Consider the following 20,069-nt stretch of genomic DNA (forward strand, 5'->3'; position numbering starts at 1 on the left):
CTCACTGCTATCGGAGCATTCCGCACGGGCCCCTTCCTCCGATGTCACGGCTGCGAAGTGGAAGGAAAAGGAGACATGTCAGCCCCTGGCATTGACATGATGTGTGCTGATATGACATTTGCAATGTGACATGTGTCTTTGTGATGCCATGCATGTGGCACTCTCGCATCTTCGCATTGCAACATCGAGCCACTGTTGGTGCCCATGTATGGGTGACCCCTGTAAATCAATTCTTGTGGCCATTGGTTAATGGTGGGTCATGTATTTACAAGGTGGCAATGTGTAAGGTGTATGTGTGTGTTGGTATGGTGTCAACTCCATGGTTCATTGGCGGTCCATGCGTGTGGGTGATGGTGCGCTACATTTGGCAGTTGGCTCCCCTGTGAACTTGTGACTATGTGTCTGATGATTTTTGGGGGTGTTGGTGCACATGCAGGGTGGCACGGAACATGTAGCTTTGTGTCAATGCACAGGTGGCACATGTGGCATGGTGGAATGCTCCCTTTGGTGGTGATAGACACGTCCATGTTACTGGGGGTGTTTTTGGTGGAGTCTGGGATGCATGCACCAGTGGAGGTGTTGTGCACTGTGTGTTATGGTGTATGTGTGTCATGTGTAATGTGTTATCTGTAGACATGTGCGTCCAGGTCCCTTAGTGGTGTTAGCGCTATAGCGTGTCCCCCATGCCATAAGACGATGTGGTGTTATGATAATGGACCTGGGTTGTGGCCTCTGGGTGTTTGTACATATTGTGTTGGCTTTGCGCTCGTTTGCATGGATTGTTGATCTGTTTCGTGTGTGTCTGAGATGTGGATATGGGTGGGTGTGCATAGGTGGTGTGCTTACTATGGAAATCTGTGCCTGTCGCTGTGCCTCGTAGGCCATTGCACACCTCCTCCAGGATCAAGCTCATGGTCTTCTCCTCCTTGGGTGCAAGTTGCAAATTGGGACTTGTTGGTTCTCCTGCAGAAGCGTGGGCCAGGTGGTAGTGGTGTTCCTTTACCCTCCACTTCTCGTCCAGCCGCTTCATTTTAATTTCCTCCCAGGTGCATTGCTTGCTGCCCAGGGTGTTGACCTGCTCCATGCACCTGAGCATGTGTGAGTGTCACGGCTCCACGTGGTGCTGTATCTGGGAATCTGGAGCATGCAGGCCTGATAGCTATGGATGAACTCCACCATCAGGTCCACCACACCTTCGGTGAAGTTCATCTTGATCTAGACCTCCTTAGCAGCTTCCATCTTGCTGGACATCACAACCTATACAGTGATTGGGGCCAATTGTGTGTTGGTATATATTGATTGTGAACGGTGGAGTTGTAGGCGTTTGCCTCTGGTTGGGATGTGTGCATCATGCACTTGTGTGGTTCTGGTCATGTGTTCTGCGTCACTTGGGTGTGTGCACAGGTGTTGTTCATTTCATGGTAGCAGGGGTGTGTGTGTTTCCTAGTGTGCTCCTTGTTTGCCGATTGTGCGTGCCACGTGTTCTTGATGGTGTCACACGTGTTTTGTGGTCAGAGTGTATTCTGTATGTTTGTGGGTTTGTATGTTTTGGAATGTATGTGTGTCACTGTGTGACATATGTGTCCTGTGGGTGCTGTGTCTGCCTTGCATTGTGTTGCTATGTTGACATTGTTGGTGCAGTTCTTGTATACAGGTGATGTCTGGTGTGTGTTTCACCATTCTGTTGCGTAAATTCCGGTTTGGAATGTCCGGCCTGTAATGTTCACACATTTTTAAAGGTGTGTCCACTGGTTTATGGGTGTGTTGGTTGGGGTGTGTCTGTTTTTGGTGTGTGTGTGTCGGTGGGTCTGCCTTGCACTGTGTTGTCTATGTTGAAATTGTTGGTGCGGTTCTGGTGTACATTTGAAATCTGGTGTATGTTCCGCAAATCCGTGGTGCAAAGTTCAGGTCAGGATGTCCGGCTTGTAATGTACATGTGTCGATGGTGTTCTTTCTGCCTTCTTTCTCCCTTTCTCGGCCATATGGTATGGGTGCTTCTGCGGGTGTGTCCAATGATTTGTGGGTGTGTCAGTCGGGGTGTCTCTGTTTTTGGTGGGTGTGTCGGTGGGTGTGTCTATCTACTGACGGGTGGGTCGTGGCAGTGTCTTTTCATTTGAGAGTGGGTTGGTGGGTGTGCTCTTGTTTTGTTGGATGTGTCAGGGGCGTTTTGAGGTGTAACAGGTGTGACGGGCAAAAGGTGTACGTTTGAGGGTATTTATAAAGCGAACACGGATCTTGGGAGATATGTGGGGAGTGTCATAAGTTAAACCATGACGTTGATGGTATAAGTGTGGTGCACAATGCGGTTAAGTTGGTTGATTCACAAGGTGCCAGCAGGGATGTTTGGTGAAAGTGTGTGCGTGCACAGTAAAAACATTTGCGGGTGGTTGACTTCACTTTTCCTTAACGTGTTCACTTTTGCTGGCTTGTGTTCCAGTGACAAACGTTACATGGGGTATAGACATGCATGCTTTTTCTTAGTGAATGAAGCTTGACTTGTGCACGATTTTGTGCCCAGTGTATGGGTCGGGTCACTAAGATCAAATGAATAGTTTATGTAAAACTAAATTTTTTTTTTTTTTTTTTTGTTTTAATTGTATCACAATTTTTACAAAAATATAGGATGAGTAGTCTTCATATGTCAAATGTCCGGATTCCTTTTAGATGTATCTTTATTTAATAAGCTTAGGCTTATGGAAATTCCTCCTGCTCGAGCTTCAAGGATTTAAGGAAGAGTGTTACTCCTATAACACATCTAATGTTGTTCCCGTTCGTCAGGAGTATCCAGAGGTTTTCTTCGTCGAGGGTGAGGTAATTTTTCAATGGGACTGCAAGGTATTTATCTCTTTTCGTTTTGAGCCCAGTACATTCCATTAGCAGATGTTTTGTGCTTTCTATGGCATTTATCGATTGACAGAAGCGGCAGGAACTCGATGGTACTTGCTTGCGTAGTGCCAAAATTTCGTTGGTTTTTATTTGGTTCAGCTTGAATCTTAGGAACAGACGACTTAGGTTCTTATCTGGAAACCTCAGTAGGTAGCCACGCGTGTCGTTTAGCTTCATTGGAGCAGTTGGTAATTTTGCTGTGATGGAATACGACCAAGCCACTTCTTGAGTATGGATCCAGTCTGCTTCTAAAAGTTTTTGCGACACTCGGTTTGGATTGTGTATGAGTGTCTCAACAGAAAGATCCAGTTCTTCCAACATTTTCCGGTTGGATTGTTCCCAGTTTACAAGCGCCCGATTATTTCCCTCATTAAGTTCTTTCCGTATGAGGTCCAATACTCTGGCTTCTGGATTGTTTATTACCTTGCGGTATAACATCAAGGTGGCTCTCAGTTTTATTGCCAACAGTGAGGAAGTGCATAGCTCTCGTCTTATTAGTGCAATTGGAGTGGATTGGGCTAAACCGAGGACCTTTCGCCAAAAGAAAGCTTCCAATTTCTCCCAGATGGTGTTCGGAGCTAGCAGCATTGCGTCCATCCCATATATTAGGGTAGGAACGACCTTGGCTTTGTAAAATCTCACGATAGGTACAATCGAAAAACGGCCGTGTTTCTTGTCCACGGCCTTAGCTTGGGCTGTGAGATTTTTTAACTTTGTCCAGAGTGTTTCAAGCATGGTTTTTTCCTCTTTATCGTTACTGATTGTAATCCCAAGGTATTTAAAGGCTTCCACTCTTTCCAGCTTCCTTCCATCACAGTGCCAGGTAAACTTGGAATTCCACTTTGAGGATCTACCCAGGGTGAGCACTTTAGTCTTTGCGGTGTTAAGGCGTAAGTTGTTTTCCGACATATATGCTACCATGTTGTCCAATTGTCGTTGAAGGCCTATAGGGGTTAAATCCATCAGGATGATATCGTCCGCGTACAGTAGACGGTCTATCTTCTCCCCTCCCATTGTCGGGGGAAAATGTCTGATCGTAAGGGTGGAATCTTCGTAATCGGCGATATAAGAGTTGTACAGCGATGGAGCCAAAGGGCAACCCTGCTTGACTCCGCGTGCTGTTTCAATTTCTTCCGAGAGTCGACCATCTGCACTTAAACGAACTCGGATTGATGTCTCTTGATGTAGAGCCTTGATTGGATTTAAAATTGACTCCGGACAGCCTTTAGATTCCAGTTTCGCCCATAGGCGTTCCCTATCTACCTGGTCAAACGCTTGTACCAGATCGATAAAAACGATGTAGATTGGGTTGCCACTTTGAAGAGCCTTTCCCTTTAGCACACTCATGAGTAGGATGTTTGTTGAAGTTCCAGAGTTTCTGATAAAACCGTTCTGGAATGGGTCCATTGCTTTTGACGAACGCGTCCATTCTTGGAACGCATCTAGGGCCAAGGAGCAAAAACTTTCCCCATTACGTCCAAGAGGGCGATGGGCCTGTATTGGTTCGGATCGTCGGTCGCACCTCTCTTGTAAATGGGCACGATGTTGGCTTTTCGCCATGTTGGTGGTATTGCTCTTTTTCTGTTACAGTTGGAGAAGAGTTCACTCATGATGTTGGCCCAGCACTCAGGATTTTTTTTCAGTTCCATATTGCTGATCCCGTCGGGTCCCGGAGCCCTCGAGTTGTTTAGTTTCTTTAGTTTGTCTAGGATAGACTCTTTATCGTCAGGGATAGACCATGGGCTTGTCTTTTTGTAACAGTCGCTCATCAAAGTTTCAGTTACATTCACTTCACTAATGGGTGCGAATAATTTTGAAAAATGATCGATCCAGCGCGCCTCGCCCACGTTGTTCTGGATGCTCTCGTTGGTATTCTTTTGTGTTCCTTTGATCAAGTTCCAGAACTCTTTAGGCTTCTTGCCACAAATGGTTGACAGCATTTGCTGAGAATCGTTCAGGTATAGCTGGTAGCGATGGTTTTGAAGCCAGCTTCTGTAGTGCCGGGCCGATTTTAGCCACTTTTCGTTGCTCTCTGAGGATGGAGTTCTTTGTGCTAATCTTTTGAGTCTTCTGAGTTCCTTCCTTTCCATTACCAGATCTTTGTTGTAAGCATGGGGATAGAATTGGTCTTTCTTCTCCACCGATGCTTTTGCTGGGTCCATTAGAAATCTGGTTAGCAGGGGTGTGTAATCCAGATCAGACTCTTTTCTTTTAGACGCTGTTGATCCTGTGATTTGAGAGCCAGCGAATTGGGCTTCCAGTTCCCGTATGCCCTTTGCAGATATTTTGACTCGCTTGCCTTTTTCTGTTGTCTCCAATGGCAGATTATTCAGAATCGTTTGGGGTTTGGCGGCCCAAACTTCTGTCACCAAGAGATTGTGGTCACTGAAAGTTGTTGGCCTGATTGTAAAGGAGCAGATCTCTGGCAAGATGTCTCTCGAGACGAATATATGGTCTATTGTTCCTTTTTGATCGTCTCGTTGCCATGAAGGAATTGCCAGATTTGCTTTATTTCGCTGCCAGTGAAGGTTGTGCATATCTCGTTCGGCCATGATCTTGTCAAGAAAAATACCTCTCTCCCGCACGGGAGACTTTAGGTTTGGCGATGTGGAACGGTTGCCAATTCCTTCACATATGGCATTGAAATCCCCGCCTATAATGGTACTGTGGTCATCCCATGTATTCTGTGCTTCCTCAAAAGCGTTTTGAAGTTCATTGAGGAGATCTTCGTTGGTTGTTACCTGAGGGTTCCAATAGACGTTGACCAAAAGAATCGAGCTTTCCTTTTGATTCAGTGTATAGGATTTTCTTATAAGAAGCACGGCTTGTATCCAATAAGGAGTTTTTAGTATTTTGAAAATTTCCAGGCCTGATCCTGCTTTAATGGCGATAATGAGGCCTGCTGATGGTCTTCCCGATTCACCTTTTCTAGCACACGTGAATGCTATGTCGTAACCATCTAGTTGGGGTTTAGTAGTTAACCAGGTCTCCTGGAGGCAAAGTGCATCGAAATTTCCCAGATTAACATCGGTTTCTCTTGTTAAGTGTGCAAAGCCTCTCGTATTCCAACTGCCAAATCTTAATGCATGTGGCGATGGAGTTTGTGTTTTTCGTTCTTTTGGCTTTCCCGAGCACATAGAGGTCTTCATTCCTCTCAATCGTTGCTAGTGATTTTTATGGTTTGAGGCTTCGGTTCTGTGCCATGTCCAAGATTCCACTTCGTTTGAACTTAGTCTATCATCGTTGTTGGGAGACCAGTTATTACAGTTGGAATGTAGGGGTCGTTTGTTTCGATGGGTGTTTTGTTCCCGATGCGTGTCTTTTTGAGGAGTTATCTCAGGTCTTTTTCTCTCTTTCTGATTATCCACTCCATTTCTTGGATTGGGTGGACTTCGATTCGTCCGACCAGGTTGTGCGTGAGGCATTTTGCTGATGTATCTAGTGCTCATTTGCGGGGTGACCTTTGTGTTTCTCTTGACTCTTTCAGTTCGCGTAGATAAGTCCTTTTTTACGTTGACCTGTTTGGGATCCGTTAGTTCAAATCCCATAGAAAATAGATTTTCGGATTCTCTCAGTATGTATCGTTTAGTGTTTTCCGAGTAGAGGTGTATATAAGAATAGTCAGTTCTCCCGATGGTGCTTGGTGCTACTATCCACAGGTCTTTATTTTCAATCTGCTTCAAACTTGTGATTTGAGTCAGAATTTTTAGAATATTTGATCTGTTCATAGTTATATCCTCTTGCTTTGAGTTGATGTTTTTCAGTCTTAACATATGGGCGGTTAGGATTTGCTTTGCTGCTTTTTTCCGTTCTTGGTCTTGTTCTAATGTGCTTTCTCCTTTTTTTTTCTGGTTCACCTCAGTGATATATTGGAGGTAAGAATCTGAGGTCTTTTTTTTGTTATCGAGGCTAGATTTACGAGCCTTTTTCCGCTCTCCTATATCCACCTGGCCTCGAGTGTAAGCCGGAATAGACCGGGTTTTGTTTTCCTTCCATATGTTTGTGTCGTGTCTACGGCTCTCGATTGGTCTTTGTTCTTTCTGGATGTTAGGCCTTGATCTCCGGGTGGATATAGAGTCAACTTTTTGCGGTCTTTGAGTTTTCACTGTTACTTCTATTGGAGAATCGGGAATTTCGTACATAAAGACCTTATGCGGCGGTTCATTTTTGGGAGAGTCCATGATCGCACTGTGTATCTTTCTCTTTGACGATTTTGTTGGGTAATTTTCGGATCCTGTCTCATCCCCAGTAGCAATACTCCCGTCCGATTGCTCCAAAACCATAAGGGCTGGTTCTTTTTCCTTTGCGCGGTTAGATCGCTTTTCACTCTCCTCAGTAGTTCGAGTAACTGTTTTCTTCGCTGCTCTCTTTGCAAGACCATTTTTCCTAGCGACAACCTTTGACTGCTTCAGAGGTATTTGAGAGACCAAAGAAGTGGTTGATCTGTTCCCATCCTTCTTCGAAGTTTGATTGACAATTGATTTTTGTTGCGAGAATATTCCAAATGTGAAGTTCTTTGGCTTTGCAATGGTATCTTTACTGGGGTTCCCCAATTTTTCCCCGGTCTGGATGTAGGAAAAGGGATTAGCTGTTTCTTGATTTGCCCCCATCGTGACTGCTTCGTTTTCCGTCACCATGTGATTCTCTCCTTCGTCAAGGATAGCAATAAACTAAATTTACTAAGCTAAAAAAATAGTGTAAGTAGAACTTAAGCCATTTTTTAATGTACGTTCTAAATCAGTCCCATTTATGTTTGCAATGCTAGATAAAATGAATACGACTTTAGCCAATAGCGTACTGTTAATAGCCATAATGTCAATACAAATGTAGGCACTAGCGTATTATTAATATCACTATATGCAAAGGGTCAATAACATTGTAGGCACCAGCCTACTGTAAATAGTAATACATAGAAAAGGTTAATACTGTAAGCAGTAGCCTCAAATTTCCTATAGCTTAACTGCTGGGCTTTAATCAAGTCTATGCAAAAAGGACAAGCATACTCGTCCCTACACACTTAAGGGGTTAAACAACACGTTTTCTTTTGTATAGGTGAAACATCAACATGAAGAGATGAGAAGATGAGAAAAAAGAACACAAACATCTGGTTTCCCTGTCATGAACAGAGCTTCAATGGGCCCTTTCAGGCTGAATACCAGTATCGCCTATGTGTGATGTATTTTGTATTGGTCACACCGTGAGTCCCCTCGGGTCTTATTTGTAAGGATGGAGGAGAAAGCCAACGTATAGAGCAAAACAGTTATTTAAGTGGAAAAGAGTATGTGAGACCATATAGCTTTTGTAGTATATTTGGAATGAAGAGTCTGTTATGTGTAGAACTGTAAATATATGCATACAGTCCATGAGGGATATACACATAAAAATTCCATCTGACTGTCTGTCCACCCAAATGGGACAGGTTGAGGTGCTATGGCGCTTCTGAGAGGCCATACAATAACAAACTCTGCAGTGGAAAAGGACTTTGGGGTTCTAGGTGGCATGGTACAAGTGCAGGATCTCAAGATGGAATTAAATCAACATCCGTCTTCTGTTCATACTTCACAGGAAGCAACTAAAAACTAGACAACTGGTTGTATAACAATAGCAGAAGACTGACAGTGTGGGGTTGCTTGAATGATGGGGTATTTACTGTTATCATTGATGGAAGTCATTCTCTCTCTCTAGAATCCCTTTCGTGCAGTAATCAACACCAGTTGCTACATGCAAGTGCAACGTCCTAGTTAGGCGAATACATTTAGACTGTGAAAGATATATTAGCAGGCGTCCTAGTGCTAGCAGTTCTTGTTGGGCGCAGCAGAATGTATATCTACCCATTTGTAGTTAGCTTTGACACATATTAGAAACACCACATAGCCATACAGAAAGAGCAACAATGTAATCACATTGTGATTGCAGAGGTTACAGATAGCGGTCATCCATTCAACTGGACTCCCCTGGCTCTGCATCCACTATATTCACTGACCTCTGCTCCTCACTTTCCCTCTCCTTCTCCCTTCTGGGCCAATCCACACAGCTGGACACACTCTTGATGCCCTCATACATTCTAACCTCTTTCCCCTCCACTAGTCACCCAACTCTCCCGGTCAGACCACTCTCTCCTCTCCTGTCATCTGGGTCCCATTGGCCCCATGACCACTCCCCCCCAAAGGTCGCACCAACCTTTTTCACTAACATCCGCCCAATGAAACGAGTGACTGCAACTGCTTTTGCATCCACCTTCAACCCTCCTTACCCCACAACCTCTGAATCTACCTCTGACACTGCCCTCTGCAACCTCCATTCCATCTTTTCATCACAAACACTCTTGACATTTTTGCCCCAGTCATGAGGATCCATCTGAAACCTGCCTCAAAGGGTAACACATAGTACGACACCGAACTTACAACCCTGAAACGAAAGTGCAGGGCAGCAGAATGGAAGTGGCAAACCACAGGCTCATCCTCTGACAAACTGGCCTGCTGTCTGCTCTAAAGGCAATACAGACTCACCATCCATGCTCAGAAAAGAGCCCACATTCAGGCACGGGTCTCTGGTGTATCAAATAACATGGCTGAACTTTGCAAAATCTGCAGGGAACTAGCCATCCTATCCGCAGTCTCCTCCTCCCCTTCTCCTTCCCAGGCCCACTGCAATACACTGGCCTCACACTTTGCCACCAAACCCCAGGACATTCTGACCACCCTTTCTACACTCCCTCACAACCAATCCCACTCCCTGTCCACCACACTGCCCTCTCCCTCTTCCTGGATCCTTTTCCTCTTTCTCTTCTGTCACACCTGAAGAAGTTAGCAGAGTTGTCCACTTCACAAAAGTCTATTGTAGACAGGTCTCCCCTTGCTCATCCAGGACCATCAAGGATAACATTGGCTCTCTTGCACCTGCTCTCGCTGATTTCTGCAATCACTTGTTTATCACTGGATCTTTCCCCTGCCCCCTCAAGCACTCCCTTTTGTGCCCACTCCTGAAAAAACATCCTCTGACCCGAACTGCCCGGCCAGCTATCGCCCTATCTCCATCAACCCCTTGCTGGGGAAGCTACTTGAGAAGCCGGCCTTGCCCGAAATTAACTCTCACACTGAACTTTTGTTGGAGGACTCCATGACCATCAATCTGGTTTCCGAGCAACCAGAGGCATGGAAACTACTCTTCTGAACACCCATGAAGAACTGCTTGCATCTCTGGACTCCAACTCCCCAGCTGTCCTTATCCTTCTCAATCTCTCCTCAGCATTTTAACACAGCTAACCATTCCATCCTTTATATCTCGGAATGGGCACTGGATTGGCTATCCTCTTTCCTCACTAACTGCTCTTCCCAAGTCATCCTAGGCCCCTTCTCCTCTCCTACTTCCATCTCCACGTGTGGTGTCCCTCAGGGCTCTATACTCTCCCCCTGGCTCTTTAAAATCTACCTGCACTCCTTTGCCACCTCATCTCCTCTTTCTCCTCCAACTTCCAGTGTTACGCAGCTAACACACAGCTCTTCTTCAGACTTCCTGCTGATCCTCTTGCACCTTCCATTCATCATCCCTGACTGCCTATCAACCATCCAGTCCTGGTGCGCCTCCAATGGTCTCTGGCCCAACACCTATAACAATGAGATCCTTCCCATTGGGGCCACTGCTCCCACTTTCTTTCCTTCACTTTGGCCTTCCTTCTTGGGCTCCTCCCCTGCGCCTTCAACTGAGGCCAGAAACCTTGGAGTCATCTTTGACTCCTCTCTTTCCTTCCTCCCTCACACTCAGGACATTGCCAAGAAGTCCAACTATCAGCTCTTCCTTCTCAAAGGAATTCTACCTTTTCTCACTTTCCCTCAGAGTCTCAATGTGACTCAAGCACTAGTTCACTCTAGACTCGACTACTGAAACAGCCTCCTCCTGAAACGTCCTTCTTACACTCTGTAACCCCTCCAACTTATCCAGAAAAGGGCAGCGAGACTTATCCTTGGCCTTAAGCCCAAGGACCGCATCTCTCCTGCACTAAAAAAGTCTTCACTGGCTCCCGGTTGCTGCACAGATTAAATTCAAATCCCTCTGCATCATCCACAAGGCTGCCTGGGCCTGGGAACCACACTATCTTCAACTTTATCTCACTAAATATTCTCCCTCTAGAGCACTTTGCTCCTCTGGCACCAAATCTTTGTGTGCAAAGAGTTTTGCTAAACAGAGGGCAGGGGGTCGCTCACTCTCCTTTGTGGGCTCCCTCTTATGGAATAGTCTCCCCCAAGCCTTGAGCAGGATCTTCTCAAATTTCCTCCTGCTTCCCTCCTTCTCTCCTCTGCTAATCCCACAGTTGCTGAATCAGTGTCCTTGGCCTTTATGCATCTTCGGGACCTTGACCTCCCACACCAATCCCTCCCAGCTCCTGTTGATCCACAGCACTTTGCATTTGCACACCCTTCGTTCTGGAGACCCGCACTAACACCTGTCGTGGCCCAGGCCATGTAGCACTCTGCATTTCTAGCACTTCGTCAATGGATCACCCACGGGCTCAGACTCCCCAGCACTTACCCCCCCCTCTTCCGTCTTCATTCTGCACTTGCACATTCTAAATACAAGGCATAGTAGGGTTGTCTCCCTCCCTTTTCCCCCTCTGCTCTTACATTTTGTGCTGTATTGCTTTAATGTATTTCCCACCCTTCCTCCCTTCCTGCCCTGTGGGTACTTTGAAACAGTATATTATTATTGTATAAGCACATAACAAGCAAACAATAAACAAATAAATACATTTTAACTGCAGGCACCACACTCTAGGGATGAATAATCAAGCAACATTCAGACATAAGAGTGGTGCACCGATCATGTCCTTCATGGGCACCTGGGTTCCCAGAGAGATAAGGGGGAGACATACTAGGGCTGTACTGTGATTTGAGATGGGAGGAGTAGAAGTTAGGGAGTTTTTGTGCGTGCCACAGTGTCTAGTATAATGAGGAGGGCCATTGTATTATCAAAGTAGAGTTGAACTCGAAATTCACTCTTTAATCAGGATCTGACAGAGGGGTGCACATCATGTGATGGTCAAGAATATTTTACTTGTTTAAAAAATGTATTATGGTAACAATGTACCTGGTAGTTAATCAACTCCTAAGTTTCAAAGTGACGATGGAGTAAGTCACAGGGTTAGAGGAATGTGTTTAGATAATGTGTGACCAATAGAGTAATGAACTATAGTGGACAATTAAAATTCTGTATAGGTGTTAGCCAATGGGGAGTGTAGGACCATGCTGCAATCTTTTTTATGCACAGTTCTGTTAATTTGTGGTTTTCTGATATAAAAGTTGTAACTTCTTTGGATGGGGAGAGCTCAGTGTTAGTTCAGTTCTACAAGACCATCTGATACTTTTGTATGTGAAAAACCTTTGTTTTTCTTGCAAACAGTGCATCGATATTTGGCCTATTTGGGATTGTTTTCATTGGTTGGGTTTTGGGTCATTCACCCTACAAAATTGGTGGCCCCGACATGATCCCAGACACTCAGTGAGGCCCGGGTTCCCCTGTCGCGCATCCTGGTTTGCAGGGCCCATCTGCAGAGACCAGTCCCACATGCATGACTTGAGGAGGTTAGCAGGCGCTTTATTGACGGAAGACCTGCCTGTTCCTTAGAGGAGGCCCTGCGCCCAGCTGTGCAGGTGATTTAAGGGGACCGCGCATGGGAGTCGCTTGGGAGAACTCATAGACGTAAGTGCACCTTGCGAGAGAAAACAACAGGGGGAGAAGAAATGTGAAGTTGAGTGTATGTGAGTGTGTGGAGATAGCAGACCACATAACGATATATTGGTTTTATAATAGGGGTAAGAGGGATCTCCTCGGAAGAGAGGGTGTATAATGGTTATAAAAGACGAGAGGAAAAGGGATTCCCTCATACAAGAGGGAAGGCAGCACTGCAAGTAGAAAAGGGGTCCATCAAATAGAGGATCAGGGATCCCTCAGCCCAGCACAAGGGGGCATGAGGAGGGGGCATTCCCTTGTCATGAGGAAAGGAGACAATGGAAGGGTCTAAACCATTGTGTAAATAAGTGTGTTTTTATCTTGACAATATTTTGGGTATTAACTGTGGTTTAATGTATACATAGAATTGTTGTGGTTTGGAGCGATGGTTGCCCAGTTGTATGAATAGGGGTGTGTGGTGGTGAGTGTTTGTGTGAGCGGGAAGGAACAAGGGTGTGTGGTTTGGGTAGAAGGGAAATTAGGAGGGTTTGTGGGAATGTGAAACAAGAAACAGTAAAGCTGAGGTGTGCCAGATATTGGAAGCGCTTGAGCTTATTTATCACATGGAGAGCCACTCTATTAGTCAAACAAAACTAGCTGCTGCACACACATGGAACAAATAGGCACCTCAAACCTACTCCACATAGAAAAGAAACAGTAATTGTCCCACCAATAGATGCGCTGCTAGCTCACACAAATTAACGTATGCTTAATTGGTGATTTGAAATATTGCCATTGATGCAAGTCGAAATACAAAAGTGCTTCTCAAGGAGACTCAGATAGATTTTGACATTATTTAATTATGTTCATTTTCTGCGTTCAAATGTTGTATGCCAACACATGTTTCGACCACCACAGGTCTTTTTCAAGGCAAAGATCTGCTCCAAACAAATAATATGAAACCGTTTGAATTAGTAATGTTACAACACAATACATATTGAAAATGACCCAACGCATAGACAGGGGCATAGATTAAAGGGAAAAACATAAAACCATAAAGTAAGGTATACATTAGCACATCACAATGTCAAAGAAATGAAACAGGAACATGTCATCAGCAGCGTATAAAGAGAAAGAAAAACAAGAAAAAACAGGAGAAAACGTATGCACATTAAGCATCTGGATAATATTGTGGCATGTTATTTGTATGCCATCTAAATGATATATTTAGTTTGCTGAAACCCATGCACTAAACTCACGTGTGCCACCAATTGGAGCCCAGTGCCTCCAACTGCAGTGCCTCTCACCACACCCGCTAGCCAAATGACCTAATGCAAAATGTGTGCATTATGAATGAGTGTGCAATTATCCCTAGTTCCCTAGGTATGTTGAAACTGCCATGTCCCAATAGTTTTCATGCAATGTAGTGAAAAAAGCGACATTAGAATTACCCAATATGAAGTATCTCTGATAGATATCAGCTTATGAGTAGATGCAAGTAATGCAGCAGACGTTATTCTGACGTCCTGTATTCCAAACAGTGCAGCAACAGTAAATGCAAAATGTCTTGTGTCTCAAAGTTACTGATTAGTCATAATTGCAACACGAAAACATTACCTGCGCATCTATAATATTGATCTAACACAGAACGCTTTATTTTCGGCAATCGATTTCAATGAAACACAGCCAGCCTTTAATGGCACGACCTAATAAGCAAGAGCGTATATATATTAAAGATATCATACTGGAAAAGCAGTGGCTCTGGATGCCACACGATGTATGCACAACTTCAACTCCCTTACCCAACTATGCTGCCGTCTGCATCAATCCATTTCAAACACGATAAAATCCAACCTTTTCTTTCTTTAAATTAGTGTAGGCGTGGGCAGACCCACGCAGGCGCTTCCCCATCCAATTGGATGATGTGCACCTATCCACCATTCAGCATTCAACCCACGTAAAACTCACAATTCCTCCCACCGCCCTGTCTGCCTCACAAAATCCAACAACACACTACTCCTCCTCCTGCCACTCACCCCGTCACCTCCCAACAAAGCCTTCCCACTCAACTCAGCCACACCCTGCGCAGACAATCAAACCCTCATTAATTCTCTCTCTACAGCATGTCTCTCACACCTAAACAGAAAATGTTCCACAGTCTCAGACACTCCACACACCGCACAGTCCCTCGACTCTCGCTTCCCCACTCTAAACAGACAGTCATTCAGCCCCATATGCCCTATTCTCAATCGATTCAGCATCACCTCCTCCCCCCTCCTCCATTATAGGCTTCCCGGATCCACCTTTACTGACACTTTCTCACGAATACCAAACATCCACCTGCCTTTCACCCCATTCACCCACTTCTCCTGCCACTCATCCATGACCCGCCTCATCATCACTGTCTTCATCTCATCCACACTCAAAGGCAACCTTACATCAACCGCTTCCCTTCTCATACCCTCACCCGCCGCCAGATCCACTAACACATTTCCCAGAATGCCGCTATGACTGGGGACCCACGCCAACTCCAGATCCATCCCCCCACGCACACACCAATCAATCTTTCTCCTGATATCCAAAATCACATCCTTCCTATCACCATCCCCTGCCACAATCGCCTGCAACCCACTCAATGAATCTGAAAATACCACTACTTTCTCAAACCTCAACACGCATACCCTTTCAATCGCCATTGCAATCGCCACCAACTCAGCCGTACAAATTGACACATCATCCGTCAGACGCCCCACTTTATACTCCCCAGTGCTTTCCAAATAATACGCCATTCCTACTCTTCCAGATACCGGATCCTTTGAACCATCCGTGTATAAAATCCAACCGTGGTCGTCCCCGAACTCATGTTAAAGAACAGAACCTTGTAAGCACGTGACCCGTCTCGTAGTCATGTGACCCCATGCAGTCATGTGATTGGTGATAGCATATCACTAGAACAAAGCATTCTTTATTGAGGGCGCTGTGCCAATTACATGTACAAATAAATGAAAGCCGATTTGAACAGTTGTACTTAAAAAAGGTAAAGCGCATCCCTGATCGCATACTGAATACTGAAGTGCCATCACCTAATGATTTACTCATTTCAAAGTTCAAAGTGTCCACTAATGCTGAGAAGTCCAGAAAATACTCATGCTATAACATGTCCAAACGGAAGAACCGAACTGACAACAAAACAATTATTCAAAAGAAACCAATTCCTAAAGATACTCACAGTATCGGGTACTATGGGAAGAAGGTTTAAAATATAAACACTCTCACTGAAGTCCATTGCAAATGCAGAAATGAATGGAAAAGGTAAATGCAGGTGAAATTATGTGAATGCATAGCTCTCAACTCACCCGCTTTTGGCGGGTGTCACGCGCCAAAGCATCTACACACCCGCCCACCCGCCAGCTCATCTGTTTCACCCGCCTTGGCAAAGGTGGGAGTTACGATTCATATTTTTGCCGGGACCCGATTTCGAGATCCCGAAATCGGGTCCCGGCGCGACTCTTCCTGCGCGAATGGAGGCGTGAAAAGCAAATGTCATGCTTTTCACGCCCCCATTTCCTCCCCCTTCCCCTCCCTGGCGCTCTCCTCCAATGAGAGGATTGTGCCTGGGAGCATTCCTCCCCACCCCCCTCCCGTAAAAGGTCAGCGACATAGAAGTAGAACTGCCGTTTCATGTTTTTACGGCAGTCCTACTTTTATGTTTATGGCCTTTCTGGGTTTTCACCCGCCTTGGTATCAAAAAAGGTTGAGAGGTATGTGAATGCTCACAGTGCCACGTGTGGTCAATGTGTATAAAGTTGAGTGCTGGCTAATTCCGTTGCATTTGGCCCACAGGTGTAGCGCCGGCACCTCGTCAGTCCCCTAGGCTCCAGCAGTGCCACACGCATATAATTCAGCAGAGTATACATCCAATTGGGTACCCCATCCAATTGCCCACCTACAAGAAGACATGTAGTTCTGTGTCACTGTTAAGTCCCAAAGTGGTACAATGTAATCTGCATATAGTGCGAGCTTCTAATTGACATAACAGTAAAAGACGGTTGCCCCCTATAGGATCGATCTTGCTTGCATTAAACCTATGAACTGAATATCTCTAACATTATCCAATTGATGATGTTCTTGCCAGTGCATTGCAAGTGGCAAATTAGAATCAGGTTTTTTGAAGCTAGCCAGATGTTCTCGAATGCGTATTCGCAATCCCCTTATTGTAGAACCCACATAAACTTTGTCACATACGCAGAGAATCCCATACACCACATATTTGGTCTTGCAATTCATAAAGTCACGAATTTGGATCGATAAACCGTTATGACATGAAAAAGTATCTGAGCTTATAACAAACTTGCAGAAATTGCATGTGCCACATTTAAAAAAGCCCTTTGCCATGATGTTGAATCTGCCAAGTCAATTTGAGGTACTAAAAAAGAAGGACACAGATGCCCTTTGAGTGTCTGATTTCGTGTGAAGATGAACTTTGGTTTGTCCGCTATATAGGGTCGTATATCCGAGTCAAGCTGAAGTAAATGCCAATGTTTTGCTAAAAGACCATATAACAAATCCGAATTTTGCACATATTTGGTAATGATGCTTACATCAGAATGGTGGGCTTATGTGTCTCTTGATCGGAAAGCATATCCTCTCGTGCTATACTACTTGCTTTTTGCATACCTTGCTGAATACACCGGTTAGAATAGCCTCTTCTCTTGAACCTATCTTGAATCTGTCCACATTCATAAAGTCTAACGTAGCACTGCAATTTCTGCAAGCTCGGTAAAATTCACCAAATGGTATGTTTGCTATAACTGATCGTTTATGACAACTCTTCGCGTGTAAAATTGAGTTATCAACTGTCGGTTTTCTAAATGTTTGTGTCTGAATCTGACAGTCTGAAATGCTAATAACCAGGTCCAAAAATTCTATTCGATTAGAACTAGCATGCCCCACAAATTCAATACCAAAAGTGTTGTTGTTCAAATACTCTGTAAACTCCTGAAAAATGTCTGTAGAACCATTCCATATAAGTAAAACATTGTCAATATACCTCTTCCATACTACAATGTGATCTTTAAATGTATGTGTGTTGAAGATGTAATGTTGCTCAAAATACCTCATAAAGACGTTTGCTAGCGAAGGGGCATACTTAGCCCCCATAGCCACTCCTCTGGTTTGAACGTAATAGTCACCGTTGAACAAGAACTGATTATGCATACGTTAATTCGTGTGAGCTTGCAGCGCATCTATTGGTGGAACAATTACTGTTTGTTTTGTGGGAATGTGCACCGCATTGGGAGGGTGGGGTAGAATAGTGTTGCTGCATCGGCTATCTGAGAAGTATGTATTTTTGGTAATGAGAGAAGTGGGAAGAGTTATGAGTACCCCACTCATGTATATGTGTACTGCACTTCTGCAGTACCAGGAAAATATTCTCAATTGCCATTGTGAGTGGGTCACAGATACAAAGAGGGAATGTACAAGCTGTGGCCAGAAGAGGGTTCAAATAACAGGGATGTGTTGGGACATATGCATATGTATCTGGTGCGAAGTATAAAGGTAGGAAGTTGAGAAGTAGGCATGGTATCCTCAAACTGTGAAGAAGGGTTGAGGATTCAGAAGATGCCCCAGTGGAGCAAAAAGAACAAAAGCAGGTAACACCTACATCTAGTGTTATCCCCATGGCCTGCCTCCATATGGGTATTTCCCCTTGCAACCTGCAGCAGGTTATACCTACCCCTAGTATGTACACCAGCCCGCACCAAGGCAGGAAGCTCCCACTGCTACTACAAATGCCACAAGTGACTTCGAGGTTAATGCAACACGAGACCCATTGATTATAGAAGTAGAAAATAGGGTGCAGAGATAATTAGAAATGGCGCTTCAAAGAACAGAGGCAGAGCTGGCGTGAGCAGCACAGGAGCAGGGGGAGGGATGAGATTGACAATGGGTGCAGATGAATGGAGAGCAGGTGACATTCTCTTTTTATTTGATAAAAGAGTGATTGGGGATGTGGAGGTAGCTGCAAGCGAAGATATTTACAATGCCAGGGGCATCCAGAGGGCCCATTGCGTGCCATCAGTGTAGACTATGACTTGATTAAAATGGGCAGAGACCCAGAGGTCACAGAGGATGAAGATGAGTGGGTGTCAGATGAGGAGTAGGGGGAGAATCAGGAGGCTGAGGTACCACTGGTACCAACACCAAGGGTAGAGAGGCTATGGCAGCCGAGGCTTAGGACACAGCCAGGTTGAATGGCTGAAGCAAAATGCAAGAGAGGAGGGAGAACTGTACTGGTTAAACATTTGGGAACACAGCTTCCGCTACTACACAAGGGACATGGGAGGGCACAATATCTGCCCTGGCCACACATTGACAGAAACAATGTAATGATGGCATTACCATCACTTACAGCGGGGGCAGGCAAATGGATATATGCATTAGAAAAAGAGACTGCAGGGATATCGTTGGCAGTGCTGCTGGGAGAACAGGCAGATGACATATAGAGGAAGGCAGGGTACCCATGGATACAAATGAATAATGACAATCATGATGGAACACAGTTTAATGACTGTCGAGCAAGAGTATAGAATGCATTAACGTCAGCATGCCCAGTCACAGCATATATCAATTTGATTATGGCCTGTCCATGAAGTTAGATGAAGACCCTGAATTGCATGAAAACCAGATTCAAGAAATGTGGAGGGCAGAGACAGGGAGCCCTGAGACAAGAATATAGCAATATTTTATCATATGTTACGGAAGGGACTCCAAAAGGATGTGCAAAACGATTTAGATAAGGTAGTAGGGATTGAAACGAAGGGATAGGCTGAGAGCCAGGCAATCATACTGCATCATTTGAAGGCAGGAAAGGCAAAGGAAGCAGCGGAGCAGGCTCAGAAGGCTTAAGCAAAGTTAGTACAGAAGTTGGCAAAGTTAAGTGTAGAAAGAGCGCTGGTTACCAGCTCCCCTGAATGGCAGCAGGACACAAGGCAAGCACCAGAATGGATGGAGGGTTACCAAGGGTACCCAGACAATAGAAGGGATGTGAGAGGATATCAGAAGGAAAGAGGATTTTCCAAGGAGGATAAGGAGGTGGACTTGGGGGGATGAGGCATAGGTTTGGGAAACAAAACTGTATTGGTCCTGCAGCAGGACAGGACACTTTGCACAAGAGCATAGGAGCAGACCAGTATATTCTTGAGATCCACACACTTATCCTAGTGGACCCGCATTTGCTCTTACATAGTTCACTCTTACATACCATCTACCATCAATGATGATTCCCCCGATTGCCCTAGGCCTTCCACAAGCGCCTATACCTGGAAAATCACCACACTTTCAGTATCCGACACCTCCACACCAGCAAATGCAGAACCCAGGTCCAAAATCCACATCAGCGTATATGCAGCAGCAAGCCCCACAGTCCCCATCTCAGCACACAAGGACACCCTGCCACATGGTACGGTAACCCATTACACTGGAGTGAGTGTAAAAGGAGGAAGCACATGTCCACA

The sequence above is a fragment of the Ambystoma mexicanum genome, chromosome 14 (assembly GCF_040938575.1).
Source record: "Ambystoma mexicanum isolate Mex_15411 chromosome 14, UKY_AmexF1_1, whole genome shotgun sequence".
NCBI lineage: Eukaryota > Metazoa > Chordata > Amphibia > Caudata > Ambystomatidae > Ambystoma > Ambystoma mexicanum.